The sequence below is a fragment of the Arvicanthis niloticus genome, chromosome 5 (assembly GCF_011762505.2).
Source record: "Arvicanthis niloticus isolate mArvNil1 chromosome 5, mArvNil1.pat.X, whole genome shotgun sequence".
NCBI lineage: Eukaryota > Metazoa > Chordata > Mammalia > Rodentia > Muridae > Arvicanthis > Arvicanthis niloticus.
Genome location: NC_047662.1, coordinates 64,911,988 through 64,934,585, shown reverse-complemented (window position 1 = coordinate 64,934,585; position 22,598 = coordinate 64,911,988). Strand labels below are relative to the sequence as shown.

Sequence of the window (22,598 nt, the reverse complement as noted above, 5' to 3'; positions counted from 1 at the left end):
TCTTTTTTTTTTGCATGGGCTTGCACGCGTGCGCACGCGCACACACACACACACACACGCACACACACACACACACACACACACACAGACACACAGCTACACACAGAGTATGTAACAGTAAGGTCTACACTGACCTTGCCCTTGCTGTGTAGCTGTGGATGAGCCTGTAATCCCAGTTCGCTTGCCTTTTCCTCCCAATTGCTGGGGTTTTACTCATATTCTGACCTATGAGTAGTTAGTTGGTAAAACAAATCTATGGCTTAGACACTGCTATAGAGAGTGTATAAGGGATGCCATATTTTTGGGTGTTGTTTCTGTTGTCTGGCTTCATACTTGACAGGCTGCCCTGAACTTCCTAAGCTGACTCAGTTTTCCTCATTCCATAATTGTGGTGTGTACTTGAAAACCTGAGATGACTTTGCCAGAGTAGAGGAAGTTGAGGAATAGGTTTAAAGTTTTCATTTATTCTTCAATATGGCCCTATAGGGATGTTCAGTCGTTTAACTGTAGATTATGGTGCCTCTCCATGGTCATTAGAAACACCGGAGTGGTGCTGGTACTCCTCATCACACATTTAGTATGCAGTAGCCCCCTGACATTTAGCACAGTGATTAACACACTTGCTTTCCTATTAAATGGATTTCATTATGTTTCCTAAATGGGAGGCTAAACATATGGATATCTTTTCATTCCCTTGTTTCTTTGCTGGAGTCGAGCTCCTTGAACCTGTGCATCCTTTTCTATGACTTCAGCTGTGTTCTTGTTTGGAGTCTCTAGCCCTGGTGTCATTCTAATATTACATGTTATTTTTCATATTAAGATCTGTGATACATGCCGGTCTATGCCTAATTTTACCATCCTTGATGATTGTAGAACCCTAAAATATAATTGGCTCTTCCTCATGTGGCTTGTATGTCCCATTTACCACTCACACTTCTCTTCTGATGATCAGAATTATGTCTTTTGTTGAATCTCCCAGGTTGCTTCTTCAGTATACTGAGATTAAATGTTTCCCATTTCTGTTTTTAATGTGAAGCAGTGTAGGTCTTCTTGAAAAGTCTTGGCTGTTGAAGTGATATTTCTATGATCTTATTCCTCATTTTTCTTTCTTCTTAATATTTTTTCTAACTCAAGCTATCCTCAATTTTTACTTGCTTTTTTGGTTGAGCAAAAGTAAATAGTGAAATATCACTAGGATATTTTCTCATTTTTTATAATTTCCATTTTATACTTTTAATATAATATTTGTATTTGTACAAAAGTGTATATATATATATATATATATATGTATGTATATATATATTACATATTGGAGGTGTATACTCAAATCCAAAGGATTTGGTTGTTGTGGTAAATCTCTGACCTAAATAAGTCCGGTCAGTGAAAACACAACTCAATATTTATGGATATACACTGCACACCTAGAGTGGGCAGATTTACTATTGCACTACTCTATTCCCCAGCTATGAGATACCTTATAACTTGTGGTTTTTCCAGACCACGTTCTTCTCCTCCGTTGTCCTCTCCTCCTGCTCCTCAGTTGCCTCTCTCTCCAGTCCACTTACTCTTCTGACTCCTCCCCTAAGCCTTTTTCTCCTCCTCACCTTCTACTGCCCAATCACTGGCTCTAGCCTTTATTTTACAAATTAAGGTGGACAGAAGATTTACAAGAAGTCTCCTGTGTACTTATTTACTCCTCCTCTGCAGCCCCTCCCAGGAAAGTGGAACTAACATCCAAACACGAGGCTGGGGCTATCCACAACACTTCCCCCTTTCTGTCCAATTAAAAGACTCTTTTCTCTCAGATATAAATTGAATACAAACTATATTACCATGTGATAATGGTTAAAGTACAAGATAGATCTAATACCCAGTCCATCATTTTTGTTAACTAAATAGAACCTCGGCCATCTCTCTCAACTAAAAGACTTAGTTCTGAACCTGGCTTATGTCCTGTCTTTAGAATGAATAGCACCTAAAAACCATTTTCTCAAAGTAAATAGCCTGGGTTGGCTGTGAGACTATAAGTCTTCAACCCCATCAGAAATCCAGAATGACTGAATTAACTGAAGATATGGGAAGCACAAAGCGTGGCTTCTAAAACTTAGCCAATTTATATAGATTGATGAACACCCGGACAGTCCCTTACTTCAAAACATTGGAGCATCTGGTCTTCAGCCTTCTGGCCCAGGATCATCTGACAGACCTAGTAATGCAGAATTATTAAGGGCCTTTCCACGATATAAACTTCTCTGAACTGTATCATACTTAAGAAACATCTATGGATTGTCCCACCTCATTTCCTACCCAAAGTCTGAGGACACTTGTATTTCCCTCAGGTGAAGACACTTCTTGACCTGCCAAGATTATAGTAAGACATGACTTCTAACTATGCATGTAGTTCCCATGGCCTCTTTAACTTGACATTCAGACAGTGACCCCCACCTTAGTCAGCAGCATCTTTCACAAGAAGATAACTGGAAGGAGATTAACAGGAGGATGCCAAAAGATACTGCTTCTACCCAGGGATGCCATAGCTGGAAAGATGACATAGGTTATGAAGGAACTCAGCTTTAGGTCTAAGGAAACAAAAGTGTTATTGCACTGTCTATCTATGCTTAGAATAAAGACATTCTCTCTGTCTTTAGAAGAGATTCTAGAAAGAGACACCATGAGAACATATGCCCTGTTATTCCAACTTCAGGGGAAATCCTTTTGGAAGTACCAGACAAAACTTCTTCATTTTCTCTCTTCCTCTCTATTCCCCCTCTTTTCTTCATTGAAGATTATCATGGGAAATTACCCCTGCTATTCTGCCTGACTCTCCTCTCAGGTGTTGCCTCAATCATTAATAAAACTTTATGGCATCATATTGTACTTTAATATTGCCCAATTCTAATAAAAATTGAGGTATATATAGAGAGAGTTGGTTCCTAAATTACCTTGACTAGGTGTAACACTATCCTTTAGTTAAATATTTCCTGCAAAAGACAGAAAAATTATCTGAGGTTCCATTTGTGAAGGCATGCCTAGTCCTCTGCCAAGACACCTCCATTTACTAAGGAACCAGGGAAGCCCAACAGAAGTGAATACTTCTTTGACCCTAATATTGTAGATGATCTAATCCCAAGAGATATATCTCCATGTCTTTGAGTGGAAACCCCATGATGGTTCATCAACTCAATAACTACGAATGTTACCAGATTGAATCTGGGACCTATAACAGCAATTTTGCGATATATGCTTAAAATTAGATACATCACGAAAGAGACATGTACAGTTGAAATGGCTATATGACCTAATACATCAATTAGGACAAAGAAGCACTTTCAATATTCCGCTTAGTAACCAGACTCCACAAAAGGAAGTTTTCAACAATAGCTAAGACTATTGAAGACATTCCCTCATGTGCCCCACTGTTAATCAATCTGTACTGTTGAGACCTGCACTAGCCCCAAGTTCGGGCGGCCAAAAAATGTTGCGGCCCGAGCAAAATGTTGAGGCCCGGGCTGCCCCTAGTTTGGCGGCCACTGTATCCCAGTCCAAGCTGCTGCTCCGGTCCGCGGGTCGGGGTTCAGCAAGAGAGAGGATGAGGGTGGACTCGAAGAATGGAGACCAGACAGAGTGTGTTTCAATCCCGTTTATTCTTCAGTCTCTCTTCCTCTAAGTGTCTCCTAAAAGTGTCTCCTCTGTCTGATTCTCTGATCTGTTCTGTCTCTGCCTTTTATATGTCTCACTTCTAAGCCATGCCTCTAAGTCACACCTATAATCATGCCCTTAGGTCTTGTCTCTAACTCTGATCTCTACACTTCTAAGTTACACACCTTTAATCTCACACACCTTTAATCTCACGCACCCAAGGTATCTAAACCAAGATTATCGGAGTGTGCTCAGCTGTTGTAGGCTATTGTAATCCAAGACTCATGTCAGGGTATATGGCTCAAGATGGCTGCAAAGCTGATAGCCACTTTTCTGCTAAAAGTCGGCCCCCAACACTGTACTATCAGTTTTCTCTAAATAGCACCTCAACTGAACTAATACACTGCATTTTGTTTGAATTTTTCAACTTTATAAATAAAATTTTTTCTTCTAAAATTACATATTTGATTCTTTTTCTTTTGAAAGTGATCTTTAAGGACAGCCAGGGCATCCTTAACATCTCAGACTAAACAATAAAAAGCATCTGCATCTAGAAACCAGTCCACTCCCAAATGTTTATAACTTTACCCACAAGGGATAAAGTTCATGAGTCACCAAAGATCTTCTGAGAGTGCCTGTCTTATTTAGCTGTAGTACTCCCAGGGAAGAATTTTCTCCCCCTAAGCTTTCATTGCTGGACCTCAACCGGTCCCAGCCAGCTGGGTGCGCAAGCCTGACCTAGCCACTTTCTGCCCAGGGCCCGGACCTGGGTCCATAGCTGCCTGCTGCATCTCACCACCTGCTACCAGTTCTGGGGCTGCTGCAGCCTTGGAAGAGGCCCAGCAGCCCATCTTACTTTGGCTTCCCCTTGGAGTGCTAGTGGATCCCTATGGACTGCACTCGGTACGCAGACTGGCAGCTGCTGGGAATTGAACCTGGGTCCTCTGAAAGAGCAGCCAGTGCTCATAACCACTGAGCCATCACCCCAGTTTCTTGAGGAACTTTTAACACTGTCACTTGTTTGTTGTTTAAAACTGTTAAATCTTAGATGATTTTTGATTCAGCAGGACATGACCAAAGCACTTAGATCAAAAGCTACAGACAGTTATAATTATGAGATATACTGGCTGAGTGTAGCTCAGTGGTAGGATTGTTTATGTATACAGGGTCCTAGATACACACACACACACACACACACACACACACACACACACACACACACACCAGACCCTACATACAACTTCTACCAGCAACACAAGAAGATTCCTATTTGTGCTACATTCCGGACATAACATACTTTCAAACTTTGGTTACTTTTCACATCTGAGAGATTACAAAAAAGTCTGGGAATAGTGACTTGCATTTCTTTTACTTTATATGCATTAGGTTTGAGATCCATGTTATACCTTCTGCTGTGGACTTTTCCTTACATCTTTCTATCCCCATTGCCTTTGGCATTTCTAATTCATGTCCTGTGGAGCCTTTCAAACCTAGTATGTGGTGTGTTGAGTTTAACTGGGGTCCTTTTGGAGTTACTTTCCTTCCTAACTCTCTCACTGCCACAGACAGGCCATTTTCCTCTTTCCATCTGAATTTCACATCTTGAGGGTAATCTTTGATACCTTTTAGCCTCTTTTCTAACAGAAAATCAATTCCCAAGTTCAGTCCCTTTTTCCTTTGCAGTGCCACTCAAGCCTAGTAATTTTTCTTTGTCCTTGACTTCTAAATCCTTCATCTTGGCTCTGAATGTCTCAGCTGTAAACATCATACTGATTTCTTTGTCAAAACCAGTCTGTTTTGCACCTTCAGTTTGAAACAAAGTAAGACAATAAATAAATGGGGGAACATTGTAAAATTCAGACTAGAAGTTCCCAGTAGAAAATTTGAGATTAACTTAATGGAAATTTGGAGGAACTGTATAGCTGTTTGCTTAAGTGCCTAGGAGACAACAAATGTTGCAAAGAGAACAACTTTGGGTGTTGGAATAAGTATTACATGGCCATACAGTAAACAGTCTTGACAATTATTAACTGAATATCACTGCTTAGTGAGAGGAAGAAATGTCTGCACTTAGCCGTTAATGCTGTCAGATGAAAGGCATTTACAGAAATGGAAAATTTGCAATGGCGTTTGGTAAACATTATGGGAAGGATATTCATATTACTTTGATTTTTTGATTTCTAGAGAGACATACAATAGTCTTAAAATTCTATTTTAAATAGAAGTCCATTATATCATTGAAAACTATCTTTTGATTTTCATAACAATAATATACAAACAGCAAATATTATATGTGTTATGCTTTTCTTACATGGTTTTAGAAAGTAGAATTTCTTATTGGTTGTAGGTTGTACTAGTTAGTTATTGTTAATTTGATACAACTGAGAGTTATCTGGGAATAATTAACTTCAGTGGAGGAATTGCCAAGATCAGATTGGTCCATGGCCATGTCTGTGAGAGATTATCTTTACTGATTATCAATCTGGGAGGGTGTAGTGCCACCCAGCCCACTACGGGTGGCACCATACTTAGGTAGGTGGATCTGAGTTTACAAGAAAGCCAGTCAGTATCATTCCTTCATGGTTCTGCTTCAGTTCTTGATTGAATTCATACCTTGTTTTTCCTGACTTGGAAGTGAAAGAAACTCTTTTCTTTCTTAAGTTGCTTTTGTGCATGGTGTTTATCACAGAAAAGAAACTTGAACATAGATATTTGAGGTATTTTTTCCTCTTTTAAAATAAATGATTGCTACAAACACAATTTAGATAGTGACATTTTTATTAGGTCCGCAGTGTCTAATAAATAATCTGTGTCCTTTGACTGAACCCTTGCTGCCCACGTATCACCAAAGAGTCCTTTCCCCAGCAGCTTTTCTTCTAGAACCTATCAAAGACCATGTGGAGCTGGGGCAGAAGTTGCTGGTGACTGGAGTCTCTGGTGAGGGAAGGTCTTGTGACCTGTTTCTTCATTCTGTGAAGGAATGCCAGTAGCCATTGCTATAGGCCTAGCTACCAATGCGTTATCTTTATTCTTTTGCTATGATGACAGGCCAAGGTATGTTCCAGATTACCTCAGCAACTCCAGTTCTTGATGGCTGATGGTCCTGTCATGTCTTGGGGGAATACTATACAACAATTAGCTTAGTAGGTATTTTTTAACATGATATTTTGTATTTTTTTAGGGTAGTTGTTGAATAGGTATCATATACAACTGTGATGGTTTAATCTTGGTTTTCAGCTTGGTTGGATCTGGAATCAACTAAGAGATACTCCCATGGATGGGTATGCAAGAATATTTCCTGGAAGGATTTAACTAAGGCAAGGGAAACCTTCCTTCAGAGTAGGCAGCACCTGCCTTTGGCAATTTACATATAAGTGTGCTGAGAGAAAAAATCAGTGCTGCCTTTGTCTACCTATTTTTGTTCCTTGCTGGCTAGTGCACCCATTCATATGCTGTGGGTGCTGCTGCTTCTATTCTTGGATGATAGTGAAATCTACTGTCTTTGACCTTCCAGTGTAGACTGAAGACATGTTCCCCTGGAATCCCCAGGACTACTGAGACAGTCTAGTTCTGTGATCAGCTGCCAGCTTCTCCCATATGCAGACAGTCTTTGTTGAGCTACCCAACCCATATTTTATAGTCCAATCTAATAAATCTCCTTTGTATTATACATTCATTCTTTTTATTCTGATTCTGTTCTAGATCGGTGTTTCTTAACATGTGGGTCATGATTCCTTTGGGTGTTGAATGACCCTTCCACACGGTCACCTAAGACAATTGGAAAACACAAATATTTACATTTTGATTCATAACAGTAGCAGAATTACATTTATGAAGCATCAATGAAAATTATTTTATGGTCAGGGGTCAGCACAGCATGAGGAACTGTATTAAAGGGTCACAGCATTAGGAAGGTTGAGAACCATTGCTTTAGAAGAACCTTAATTAGAATAAACATATTGTCATATTTTTATACACTATATATTATTTATGATTATTTTCTTATTTTGATTTCCTTATTTGAATCTTGTTTTAGTTTGAGAGAAGGTCTTGGTATTAAACTTGTAACCCTCCTCCTGCCTCAGCCTTCAAGTGTTGGATTAATGTGCCTGCCTCTCATTTGAAATCTAGAGGTGATGGCTACAACAATTGATAAGGATTATGACTGGGAGCAGGGTACAGTGGGGTATGGTCACTTACAGCGGGATAGTGTGATAATCTCTCCCCATACCCGTGTATGCATGTGTGTGTGTGGGTGCGTGTTGAGTGTGTGTGTGTGTGTGCGCACGCGTGCATGTGTGTTAGTTCTGTTGAGAGCAATAGCTCTATCAGAAGATGAGGTGAACTACAAAAGATAAAGGATTAATGCAAGCATGTTTGGACTGCATACTCAACTGCCATAGTCTGGCATCTATTGTCATCCTTTTTTACACAGTAATTTTAGAACCTAGGCATTGCTTAAACTGATAGAAAAGACAGCCCATCAATGTATACCAACTCTTTTGTTGTTTTAAGTGACTTCTGATACATTCTTTTCAAATAACCCATGTTTCTAGATATGTAATTTGAAATTAAATATTAAACTAGAAACCAAATCATGGCCAGTGTTAATATCAAGTAATTTTTAAAATTTTCTCTAATAATTTTATGTCTTATGTTTACTTTAATCCATTTTGAGTTAAATTTTAAAAATATTCATTTTTATTTTACATATTAGTGTTTGCATACATGTGTGTATACACATATGTATGTATCACATGTAATCCTAGTGTCCATGGAGACCAGAAGAGGGTGTTGGAACCCCTGGAACTGGAGTTACAAATAATTATGAAATAACAAGTGTGGGCTAGGTCCTGTACAACAGCAGAAAATGCTCCTAACCACTCAGCCCTCTCTCATTCCCTCACTTTTAAGTTAATTATTATGTGTGTGAGATCAAGGTCCAATTTTTTTTAAAGAACTTTATTAAAAGTACGATGATGTGGAGTGGGCATGGAAAGTCGAATTGTTGCTTTTCTGCCACCAGGCTAGCAGTTCTTCAGGCCTACCCAAGTACGGTTACACAGACCGGCCTCACCAAGTCACAGTTCATTCTTAATTATTGGAATGTACAATCTGTCCATCACAAGTTAAGAGTTTATCCTCTTTGCACTGTGTAATCTTTGTTAAAAATGAATTGAAGGTTTGTTTATGGATGGATTTACTTCCGTTTTCCCTGTTATATTCTACTGGTCTGTGGGTCTGTGCTAATGTCAGTGATATACTATTTTGATTACTGCAGCTTTGTGACTGAATTAACACACAGGATGTGTGGCCTCTCTAGCTTTGTTTTTCTTGCCTAAGAGTGTGTGTGTGTGTGTGTGTGTGTGTGTGTGTGTGTATGAACCTTTTTGATTACTTTTTATTTTTTAATTTAAAAATCCCACTGCCCCTCTGGCTAGGTCAATATTGACACTGTAGCTAGCTTTGGGTAGTGTGCACATTTAAAAAAATAACCGTTCTTCTGGTTCCATGATCATGAGATCAGCTTTTTTATTTCTTCAGTTTATCAATGTTCTCTGGTTTTCTGCTTCATCTTCTTGGTCAAGCTTATTCCTAAGTGTTTCTGTTCTCTTTAGTACCTGTACTCCACAGGTTTGCTTGCAGGGCAGGGCAGGGCAGGGCAGGGCAGGGCAGGGCAGGGCAGGGCAGGGCAGAGCAGAGAATGTAACATAAAGGGAACTCTTCTAGATACCCTCCTATGATTAATGGCTGTGTTCATCCTGAGAACCTGGTAGCAGGCTATGAGAAGGCCTCTGCAGTGCCAGTTGACACTTAAGGTTCAGGCATTCCTGGGAGTTGCGGTCTTCAGCTCCCAAGGGAAGGCTGAGTAAGCTGAGTCTGTCTGTAGAGCACGCAGGAGTAGGTGTGCTACTCACCATCGGGAAGAAGAGGCAGACAGTGCTACCTTTTCCATGGACCTCTTTATATCTAGGCCCCCTGGAACCTGTCTTCCCCCTCCCCTTATCCTTTCTAGACACGCACTCATAGACCTGGCCAGATTCTCTAGTTTATTCTAGCGTCCATTAAGTTCAGCCAGTCAAGATTTTCCATTACAGTAATTTTATAAATGAGGTTACTAAAACTTTATTAATTCATTTATTTTTGAAGGTTTTTTTAATGGAGACTGGGGTTTTCTCTATGTAAGCTAAGCATATGCTATCTGCAAATAGAATATTCCAATTACTTCATTTTTATTTGAATGTACTTATATCTTTTCCTGCCTAAATGTTCTGGCTATTGACATCAGTTATCTATTAAATAGAAGTAGCAAGCATGGCTCTTTGTATTATTCTAGATCTCACAAGAAATCTTTTTGCATATTTTTCATTTATTTGTTAGCTATGATAATGGTATATGGGCTTTATAATGTAGAACGGTGGTTTCCAATTTTCCTAATGCTGTGACCTTTTAATCTACTTCCTCATGTGGTGACCCACAACCATAATTTTTTTTGCTACTTCTTATTTTGTAATTTTGCTGTACTTTTGCTACTGTTGTAAATCATAAAGTAGATATCTGTGTCTTCTGATGGTCTTCGGCAACCCTGTGAAATGATTGTTCTACCATTAAAGGGTTGAGAACTGCTCATGCAGAAGAACCTTCTTCTTACATTCTATTTTTTCTTTGCAGATTTTTTTAAATAATGAAAAATCTGTTTGTAGAGTACATTTTTATGTGTTGGGATGCTCCTTCATTCTTTAATATGGTGTATCATCTGTATTGATCTACATGTGTTGCACTCTTCTTATCCTGAGGATAAATATCATATGTATGTAATCCTGATAGCATGCTAGTAAACCTAACTAAGATTTGGTTGATAGCTATTGTATCTGTGTTCATCAGGGATATTTCCCTGTAATGTGTGTGTGTGTGTGTGTGTGTGTGTGTGTGTGTGTAGTTTTGTTTGCCTGGTTTTGTTATCAGGGCAAGGTTAAATATGTTTGGAACTATTCTTATTTTTGGAAGAGTTTGAGAAAGATCAATATCAACTATTCTTAAATTGTTGTTATGGATAAAGCTCTTTTCTTGGACTTGTGGGAATTTTGATTGATAATTTAATTTCTCTGTATTTAACTATTGATATTCCATATTTCTCCATGACTCAGTTTTGGCAGGCTAAATGCAGTAAGTATTTATCTAATTTTTCTAGGTTATCATATTTGATGATAGATAGCTTCACAGAAGTTACTTGTCATCCTTTGGTTGTATGAGATATAAATTATGTTTCTCCCTTCATTTTTGATTTACTATATGGTTATTTTCTGTATGTGCATCAATTTTCTGTGTGTACATTAATTAATTAGTAAGCTTCCATCTTTATTCTGTTTTGCTTTTTTTTTCCTTTTAGTTTTAATGTTTGGGATCGGTGTTTTGATGTTTTCTTTGATTTCTTCTTTGACTCACTTTGGTTGTCCAGGACTATGTCCTTTGCTTTTCTCTCGTTTGTGACCTTCCAGGTTTCCTTTACTTTCAGTTCTACTCTTATTCCACTGTGATCAGAATACATACTTACATTTATTCAGAGTTGTTCTTTGTTCTAATAGATGTTCTATGCTGTAGATATTTTATATGTGTGAGATGAGTATATCCTCTGTTGCAGTTGGATAGCAGGTTTTAGTTATTTCTTTTGGGTCATGTTATTAAATAACATGTTAAATTAAATTTTTATGTTATTATTATTGAAAATAAAGCATTGACATCTTCTACTATTATTTTTTTTCATTTTCTGTTTTTTCCTTAATAACCTGTCAATACTTCTTTATAGATATAGTTATTCTAGTGGTGGGACCATGAGCATTTATAGTTTTATTCTAATGATGAATTGACCCTTTATCCTTATATAATAATCTATTTTTGTTTAGTTGGGATTTTTTTCTTTTAGACTTGGAATATATCATTCATCTGACCATTTTGATCATTGGATTATAAAGTGTTAGGTAAAGGCACTTTATGGTTTATCTTGGGGACCTTTCTGGAGTTTGTGTTACAACTACAGCTTTGGGATTGGTTCATGTGGTAGTATAAATGAACATGACTCCACAGGCTCATAGAGAATGGCATTATTTGAAAGGATTAGGACACGTGGCCTTGTTGGAGTAGGTGTGGCTTTGCTAGAATGGGTGTGATCTTGTTGGAGTAGGTGTGGCCTTCTTGGAGGAAGCATGTCCATGGAGCTGGCCCTTGGGGTTTCAGAAGCACAGCGCAGATGTGGAACTCTCAGCTACCTCTCCAGCACCTTGTCTGACTGTGTGGTGCCATGCTTCCTGCGGTGATGATAATGGACTAAACCTCCAAACTGTAACGGAGCCTCCATAAGATGTTTTTCTTTATAAGAGTTGCTGTGGTCATGGTGTGTCAACACAGCATATGTGGTTGGGAGCAATTGTCCTTGTTCTGGGATGTCAATGGTTGCTGGTGACTGAGTAGCAAAAGTTACAGGGGTCTTTCCTGCATATGTTGTTGGAAACTACTGGTGCATGCATTGTAGACAAAACAGCAGGGGGTCTATAGCTGTGCCTATAGTGATAAAGGTTCCTAATAGGCTGCCAGGGTGTTCTGGAGACCATGGTTAAACATGCTGTGTGGGTGACCCTGATCAGCTCCATACTTCTTTGATCTTAGGACTGGTAACATGCTCAGAAATCCTCTCCAACCAATTATCCCTCTTTTCTGTTCCTCTTAGTTGTCGTGCACTTGAAAACTTCTTTTTCCTTCATATTTGTGTATGCCTCAGTGTGTGTGTGTGCATCATGTGCACCATCTGCATGCAGGAGCCTGCAGAGGTTAGAAGATGGTGGCAGACCCTTGGAACTGGAGTTATAAGCAGTTGAGAACTGCCATGTGGGTAATGGGCAATGAGCCTGGATTCTCTGCAAGAATGCTTACCCACTGAGCTACCATGTATCTCTATAGTTTCTACAGTGTTCTTAACTAAACTCTTAAAAGAATTCAGTTCATTACTTAATTATGTTTATGTAGAAAGCGTAGGATGGGAGAGTCATGTGCATGTCATTGCAGGTGCCTACAGAGACCAGAGGAGCTGGAGTTATAGGCAGTTGTGAGCCATCTGAGGTGGGTACTGGGAATCACACTCAGACCTCCAGAAAGATCTGCAAACACTGTTACCTAGTGATCAGTTTCTCCAGCTCAGAGTGAATTCTTGAGCCTTTCTAGAGCTACTTTGTTTATGAATAGCTTTTTTTTTTTATTTTTTATTTTTTTTTATTTTTATTTATTTTTTTATTTTACAGGAGCATGTGGTTTGGTATTTTCTACTTTAGTTATCCTACAGTTTACTGGTTTTAAATTACATATTAAAAGGATAATTATAAAATCTTTGAATTCTTAAGGTCTTTCTATAAAGCATCATTTAAATTCCCAAATATTCTAAAATTTATTGAAGTTCTTTTGTGTGTGCATTTTTTATTAATTTGTTCATTCATATATTATGGGCAGTTTCCCCCTCCCTTTCTCCCACCTCTTTCATACCCCATCTCTTCCATCCCCATCCACTCCTCCTCATTTCTCTTTAGAAAAGTGCAAACCTCTCAGGGATACCAACCAAACATGACATATCAAGTTGCAATAAGATTAGGCCCCTCCCCTCATATTAAGTATGGACAAGCAAATTGTAGGACTCAGAAGGAGGATGGGGGTTCTCAAAGCAGGCAAAAGCATTAGAGACAGCCCCAACTCTCTCTGTGGGGAGCTCCACAAAAACACCTAGCTGTTAACTATAATGTATGCAGAGGGCCTAGGTTAGACCTGTGCAGGCTTCCTTATAGTTCATTCAGTCTCAGTGAGCCTGGGAGTTCAGGTTTGTAACTTCTGTGGGTTTTCTTATGGTGCCCTAGTCCCCTCTGGCTCATATAATCCTCCCTCCCCTCTTCAGCAGGATTCCCTGAACTGCACCTAATATTTTTCTGTAGGTCTCTGCTTCTGCTTCCAACAGTTACTGGATGAATCTTCTGTGATGACAGTTGTGCATGGAAGCAATCTATGAGTATAACAGAATATCATTAGGAATCATTTCATTGACTTTTTTTTTTTTTTTTTTTTGCCAGTACTGTTTGGTTCTATCCTAGGTCTCTGGACCAACAGGCCTCTGGATTTTAGTCTTCAAGGCAATGTCAGGGATGGGCTCCCTCTCATGATATGTGTCTCAAGCTGGACCAGTCAGTCATTGGTTAGTCATTTCCACAATTTCTGTGTCACCTTTACCTCAGCACATTGTGCTAGCAGGACAGATTGTAGGTCAAAGTTTTTGTGGCTAGGTTGGTGTCCCAAACTCTCCACTGGCAGTGTTGTCTGGCTATAGGAGATGGCCAGTTCAGGCTCTGTATCCCCCATTACTAGTTGTCTTAGTGTCACCCTGATAGATTCCTGAAAGTTTCCATTGCACTAGGTTTCTACCTTGCCCTAAGTTTGCACCCCCTCTCCAAATTCCAGTTGTCTCTTCCAGTGCTCTCTTCCTCCATTCTTTCCCCACCAGATCCCTCCTGTTCTCTGTCCCTACACATCCCAGTCCACCCACAAAATCTATTCTATTTTCTCTTTCCAGAGAGATCCATGCATTCCTTCCTGAGCCAGCCCTTCTTGTTACTTATCCTTTCTAGATCTGTAGGTTGTAGCATGATTACCCTTTACTTTGCAGTTAATATCCATAGATAAGTAAGTACATACTGTGTCTTTCTGGGTCTGGGTTACCTCATTCAGGTTCCTTTTTTTCTAGTTCCATCTATTTGCTGACAAATTTCATGATGTTACTGTTTTTAACAATTGTATAATACTCCATCGTGTATATGTGCCCCATTTTCTTCATCCATTATTCAATTGAAGGACATATATGTTGTTTACAGTCCCTGTCTATTACAAAGAAAGCTATTGTAAACACAACTGAGCAAGTTTCTTTGTGGTATGAAGGAGTGTCTCTTGGGTATATTCCCAGGAGTGGTATAGCTGGGTCTAGAGGTAGATTAATGCCCATCCTTTAAGAAACCACTGTATTGATTTCTGAAGTGGCTGTATAAGTTTGCACTCCCATCAGCAATGGAGGAGTGTTCTCCTTGCCCCACATCCTCACCAGTATGAGCTGAAACTTCTGTTTTTGATCTTAGCCATTCAGACAGGTGTAAGATGAAATTTCGGATTAGTTTTGATTTGCATTTTCCTGATGGCTAAGGGCATTTCTTTAAATGCTTCTCTGCTATTTGTGATTCCTCTGTTGAGAATTCTATGTTTAGATCTGTATATCATTTTTAAATTGGATTATTTGCTTTGTTGATGCATACTTTCTTGAATATATATATATATATATATATATATATTAGATAGTATTAGATAGTATTATAATATATATATATATATATATTAGATAGTAGCTGTCTGTCAGCTGTGGAGTTTGGTGAAGATCTTTTCTCATTCTGTGGGCTGCCATTTTGTCCTATTGATAGTGTTCTTTGTCTTACAGAAGCTTTTCAGTTTCACGAGGTCTCATTCATTAATTATTGATCTTAGTGCCTGAGCTATTGGTGTTTAGTTGAGGAATTTGTCTCATAAGGCGATTCCCCACTTTCTCTTCTATCAGGTTCGGCATATTTGGTTTTGTGTTTAGGTCTTTGACTCTCTTGGACTTGAGTTTTTGGCAGAGTGATAGATATGGGTTTATTTGCATTCTTTTACATGTCAACATCCCGTCAGACCAGCACACTTGTTGAAGATGTGTAATTTTGACTGCTTTATCAAAGGCAAGGTGGCTGTTGATATTTTGATTTACACCTGGCTATTTAATTCAATTCCATAAATCAACCTGTTTTTAATGCCAATACCATGTGGCATAACTCTTTACTAGAGCTTGAAATCAGGCATGGTGATCCCTCTAGAAGTTCTTTTATGTACAGGATTGTTTTAGCCATCCTAGATTTTTTCCTCCGTATGAAGTTGCATATTGTTCTTTCAAGATCTGTAAACAATTGTGTTGGAATTTTGATGTGGATTGCATGAATCGGTAGATTACTTTTGGTAAGATGACCATTTTAACTATGTTAATTTTACCAGTCCATAAACATGGAGGTCTTTCTATCTTCCAACATTGTCTTCAATTTCTTCAGAGACTTGAAATTCTTGTTATACAGGTCTTTCACTTGCTTGGGTAGAGTTACACCAAAATATTTTATGTAATTTGTGGCTATTGTGAAGGGTGTTGTTTCCTTGACTTCTTTCTCATCCCATTTGTCCTTTATATGTAGGAGGGCTTCTGTGTTTTTTTTTTTTGTTCTTTTTTGTTTTTTGTTTTTTTTTTTTTTTTAGTTAATTTTGTATCCAGCCATCAGCTGTAGGAATTCCCTGGTAGAATTTTTCAGGTCACTTATGCATATGCATATTATCTTTTCATCTGCAAATAGTGACTTCTTCCTTTCCAATTTGCATCCCCTTTATCTTCTTTAGTTGTCTTATTGTTCTAGCCTTAACTTCAGTACTATATTTAATAGACTAGAGAGAGTGGACAGTCTCGTTTTGGTCTTGATTTCAGTGGGATTATTTTAAATTTCTCTTCATTTAATTTGATGTTGGTTATTGGCTTGATGTAAATTGCTTTTACTACGTTTAATTATGTACCTTATATCCCTGATATCTCCAAGATTTTTATCATGAAGTGGTGTTGGATTTTGTCAAAGGCCTTTTCAGCCTTTGATGAGATGATAATGTGTTTTTTCTTTCAGTTTGTTTATATGGTGGTTTACACATATAAGTTTCCTTATGTTGAATCATATGTACATCACTGAAATGAAGCCTACTTGATCATGGTAGATGATCTGTTTTTTAATGGGAGAATATTTTAAAATGGAAGATATAGCAACATTTACTATATTTGGTTAAAAGACCCAAATACTTTGCTTCATTGCACTTATTATAAGCCTAATCAAAGTGTTTTCACATTCATCCATCAACTATTTAATCATGTAAGCCTTCACATCAAGGTCTTCAGTGTGATTCATATTGTATTCATTTCTGCTGATATTTATCTTTGCTACTTTATTACACGAGGGAATAACACTTGGAATTTGAGACTAATACTTCTAAAAGTTTGTGGAAATAAATGTTAATCTTGACTGGAGGACTTCTGTGAAGAGAAGGAAGGTTAAACTTTTTAGAAGCATTGAAGACTAACTGTATATATCTCAAAGAGGTTACTGCCCCAAAGCACTAAGCACCTGTCACCATTCAGTGGAAAGCAGCAATGCTGGGCACTGCCTAAATATCATTAGTAAGAAGCTTTTTAGCTACAGTGATGAATCATAATATGCAACATTTGTATGTTTAGTTTCAGCATTAATTATCTCAATGGTACTTTAGTTCTTCTGACCTTAAAGATGAATAGTAAATGGAGTAGAAATTTCCTTAATTAATCACCAGTGTGGTGAAGATGGATTTGTCCTTCAAACAAGAAACTTTTAAAATATATATGCATATGCATATTTAATTTTAAAAATAGCCTGTGCCATTTGTCACTCTGATGTTTATTTTAAGAGAAAAACTTATATAAGCTTTTTTTGTGCCCTAATATTAAAATATGGCTATAATAAAAGTGTGGTTGGGTGACTAACACCCTTGAGCTCATAAAGGTTCACAGGTAGCTGAAATTAAGCCATGAAAATATTTTTATGTTTTGTTAGCTTACTGTTTTTGTAAATGACACTTATAACAATTTTTTCACTTTTTAAATTTAATTAAATATACTTACATTCCTTTTCTCTTTTCTTTCCTTCTTCTGACCCCTCTTATGTACCCATTCCATCTCAAACTCATGTTCTCTTTTCTTATTATTATATACATATATTTTTATATATTCATATAAAACCATATGAACATTTATCTATCTATTTATATATCTCTATCTTTACATCTATATCTGTCTGCCTATCTGTCTGTATGAATATATCTATCTATTCATCTACCTATCCTCATGAGTCCATTTGGTGTTGTTTGTGTACAAATGATTTCCTGGTTGACCACTTTATATTGGGTAATTAGTTCCATAGCTTCTCCCTGGGACAGTCTAGTTCTCCATCTCTCAGTGTTCCTAAGTTGCCTATACTTCTTAGTCTACCAATGGGGTCCTATGAGATTTCCCTATTCCATGTTAACATGCCTATTGTTTTTGTCATTGCTCAGGTTTTGTTTGGACAACCATATTATTGAGGTGTCATGTGTATAGCTTCTCTGTTATGTCTAGGAGACACCATCTCACGGCAGACTTGTTCCATTGGCCCTTAGAATATTTGTACCCTCTTCTTCAGCCATGTTTCCTGAGCCTTAGGTATAGGAGTTGTGTTGTAGATGTGTCCATTGAGCCTGGGAACTCTATGATCAGTTGATTTCTACATTATGATCTGTTGTAGTTTTCCCTAATGATCTTTGTTGGTTGTAGAGAGAAGCTTCTCTAATGAGGTATAAGAGCTATATTTGTCAGCAGGTGTAAGAATAAGACTTACAAAGGTATTATACTGGTCTAGTAAGGTGACAGCATTAGGTTCTTGAAGATCCATAGTATCACTAGGCCCAAGATAGTTGGCTGTTTTTCAAGTACCAAGCATGATTTTTCTTCAGTTGAGTGAATCTTAAGACCAATTGGCAACTGTTGTTCACGCCCAGGTATTTATGTCATCATTAGACTCTTAGGGAAATCTTGGCATACTGTTTTTTTTTTTTTTTTTTTAAACAAAATCTTAATCTTTTGATTTTGCCAATAAAGACTTGGTATACAGTTGCTGGTGTGAAAGCCTCCTAGCTTTGAGAGTGAAAGCATCCAGCTGACTTTCTTCCACTCAGTTTCAAAAAACCCTCAACCTCAATATCTCTCCATTTTGGATTACAGAGTGATACACCTCAGTGTCAGTGAAGATGATAACCAGGTGTCTCCCCACACATACTGTTAAAGGCCTGAGAAGGGACTTTGAGTCCTGATAGTCTCTGTCTGACAGTTCCATGACATCCTTAGGTTCCTGTTTTTGTTTTGGGGATCACTTATTCTTCCAATGGCCCATTTCCTTACAGTAGGCACGTTGAATTTTTTTTTAAGCCTTGGGTGAGGCAGTGATTGGCTAAATTGGTCTGTTTTGCTCTAATCTTTTAAGAGCATCCAAGGGCCTATACCATTTGTATAACCTCCTTGAGGCTTCTGGGTTGTGACCAACCACAATTTTTGCCAGCTTTTTAGTTTGTTTATCTTCTTGACTCTATTATTAAAAGTTTTTTGGGCATTCTCCATTAATTTAGACAAATCTTTCACCTTTGAAGCCATTGGTTTTCTGAATCTTCTTTAGAATGTCAGAGGTTGATTGACCTGATGAAGGCCACAGTGATGTCTTATTGGTTCTTTGTTGCCTCAGGGTCAATCAAGGTACAGGGAGTTAGTCATCCAGGAGCCTTTCCAAGAAGGCAGCCAGAGATTCCATAGGATCCTTTACTATATGATTTGTCTTGGACAAATTTGTGGGGCACTTAGCAGCTGGTCACAGAACCCCCATAAGAATCTGCCAATAACCTTGAAATGTCTTCCTATCATCATTCTTATTTGGATTCTAGTTGGGGCTGCCTTGGGGGAAGCATCATCAATGACTGGAGGATCTTCAGTGAATCTGCTCTGTTGTTGTCCATTGGAATAAATTTGAGAGTCTCCTGCCCCATGTAGTCTGTTCCTGTGCGGTGAAGAGTGTCTGGAGGAGTTGTTGGATATCACCCCAGGTGGACAGATGGGTATGAAAAGTAGTCACTAGGAGAGAACTAGACCCTGGACTTTCTCAGAAAAGAGCAGATTCTGAGCTTTCCAGCTGTAGATCTCACTAGTAGAGAAAGGTTGATATACCAGGAAGGGAATGACTCCCTCCCGAGAGGGGGAGAGTGATGACACATAAATGGAAAGTTTCTGTCCAGGAGCCAAAGTAGGTACTTGATTGGCTATGGGTGGGCTGGTTCTGGCAGATGAGGAAGTTGAAGAGGAGGAAGATGAAGAGGAGGAGGAAGAAGAGGAAGACAGAAGTAGAAGAGGAGCTGAGGGTGCTGCAGGTGCCACTGGGGCACTGTGGCATCAGATAAGTATGTCATCCTCCTTGAGAGAACAGGCGGTGTGTGATGAGTGTCAGGATTAGCAGAACCTGGGATAAGAAAGGGAGGGTAGTTGAGATGATGGCTATCTCCTCTACTGTAGTTGTGACAGGCAGGGGGCATCCTGTACCAAAGGATAGTCACTTAAGTTCATAAAGGGCTCTGAGTTTGCCAGAAAAGACTTGGTCACTGGACAGATTGGTATCTTTCTGGAAGTCCTGGAAATGGCACAGAATCATCTCAAGAAGAGTGCCAAAGGTAGAGGAGGATTACCCCATAATAGAATTGAAAATTGAAGATAATGGTGCCAACAAACAAACCGAAAGCAAAAGACAGATACTGGCAGAACTGGTTTTCAAGAACAAATACCATACTGCATGTTGGAACTGCATGTTGGCTAGATTCCTGATGAAGTCTGAAGGGTGGATTTTAATTTGTCCCCCTTCAGCCAACAGGGAACCATAGCGTCCTCTGGTGTACCCTCGCTCAAAGAGCAATGTAGAATGCAGCATCTCTTATCTGAGTCCCGAGAGGTCTAGACCAAAACCAGAAAACTACACACAGAACTGCACAGGTACAGGACACTTACCTCTTCATGGAGGGAATTAGCTGACTTTTCTAGTATTCAGTAATATCTGAGGGGTATTTTCGTGGGTGGGTGGCTACCCCAGATGAACCCCCAAAATGTTGGGGTTCAGGAATAACCATGCATTGACTACTCAGATACTTATCTCAGACACGGTGAAAGTTTTTTTGAACATTTAATTTAGGTCACGACCACAGAGAGGACTCAGGAACCAAACTGTGGTGCTCCTTTTTTTAGGGCAGGCTTTTAATAGGAAAAACCAGGCTCAAAAGTTCAGAAAGCAAGGACAGAAGCACTATTACTTTTTGGCTAACTAGATCAAGTATTATCAGCTGATCTTTAAGTTGATTGGTCCTAAGTGAGGTAAGTGGAGTGGTGGATGGGGGATTTCCAGAGTGTTGAGATAGCACAGCATGAGTAATACAACCATAGCATTTTGACTTATTAGGATTTTTAAGTGTCATCTAGAATGGTTACTCTGGAAAGTGGATGAACATGATTTCACCTTATGAGCAAAATGGAGGCTAAATACAAAATGGCTTCTTTTAACAGTTATGTTAAAAGAAGCAGACCATATCAGGTATATGTGTGTACATGTGTATAATAATTTTAGGTGACTGTGCTGGATAGTTTTATGTCAGCTTTACACAAGCTAAAATCATCTGAGAGGGAAGAATCTCAATTAAGAAAATACTTCCATAAAATGGGACTATAAGCAATCCTGTAGGACATTTCTTAATTAGTGATTGATGGGGGAGGGTCCAGTCCATTATGGGTGGTGCTATTCCTGGCTTGGTAGTCCTGGGTTCTATAAGAAAGCAGTCTGAGTAAGCCATGGTAAGCAAGCTTGTAGGCAGCACTTCTCTATGGCCTCTGTATCACCTCTTGCTTCCAGGTTCCCGCTTTGTTTGAGTTCTTGTCCTGACTACTTTCATTGATGAACAGTGATATGGAAGTGTAAGCCAAATAAATTCTTTCCTTTCCAATTTGATTTTTGGACCTGGTGTTTCACCACAGCAATAGTAACCCTAAGACAATGACTATAATGTAACGTGATTCTTTGACGCTTTATCAAACATCCCTCCCGAAGTTGTCATTTCTTCTTCCCTTGCCTTCTGTATTGACCTCCCTCAACCTCCCCAATTAAAGCCCCTCCCCAATTTTCTTATTTCCCCTTCATATTACTTGTGTCCCCTTATGCTATTCCCTTCTCTAGTTTCTTCTTACATGATCCCCTTTTATGTTTATAGTTCTTGAAGTTATTTTAGGTTATACCTGAAGATTCTTATTTATTTATGTAGTGGTATGTTTATAAGCTGCCTCACAGGGGAGCCAGGAACCAAACTTGGGTTCTCTGCAAGAGCAGTATGAACTTTTAACTGTCAAGCATCTTTCTAATGCTAGAAATGCCTTTTAAAACAATCAAAACAGATAGGGTGTGGTAAGATAGCTAAGTTGATAAGAATATTTGCTGTCCAAGCAAGAGTTTCTGAATATGAGCCACCAATGCCCATCTAAGAGCCTGGCATGGCTCATTGTACCCAGTTTATGGGTCCATAGACAGGTAGATGCCAGGAGTTTGCTGGCCAGCCAGCCTAACAGGAGGGATGAGCCTCTAGTTCACTGAGAGACCCTTTCTCAAAAAAAAAAATCTAGATAGTGATGGGGGAAGATACTAGATGGACAGCCTGGCTTCTTCTATGTGTGTGGACATGGCATATCTGCATATGTGCTCAATCTGTGCACATGCAAAAAGTATACAGTGTTCTTTCATGCCCCACCCCCAAAAGTAAAAAAAAAATAGACAAAATGTTGTTGAATGGAAATAGCCAAAGGCTCAGAGTGTTATAGGAAGGCCAGTGCTTTAAAAGATGTAGTATATGTCCATTTTTAAAACTTAAGCTTTTTATTTAAGAAATAATGCAGAGACTCTGCTCTCAGTGATAAGATGTTTTTTTTTTTTTTTTTTTTTTTTTTTTGGAAACTACAGTATAAACCGAAGCCAGGTGTCTTGGCAAGTTTTATGTCAGCTTAACATAAACTAAAGTTGTTTAATAGGAGAGAACCTGAGACGTTTCCCCCATAAGATTGGACTGTAGGCAAGCCTATAGGGCATTCTCAAGTGATTGATGTAGGGAAGGCCCAGCCTACTGTGGGCAAGCTACATGTTCTGTAAGAATGCAGGCTGAGCAAGCCATGGTAGAGCAAGCCAGTAAGCAGCACT

At 38.7% G+C, this 22,598-nt stretch overlaps 1 protein-coding gene across 4 annotated transcripts in view; it reads left to right on the top strand.

The window, feature by feature from the left end:
• The window catches only part of Cntln (centlein), a 240,402-nt gene that overhangs the window by 4,706 nt on the left and 213,098 nt on the right, over nucleotides 1-22,598 (top strand). The window lies entirely within an intron of this gene.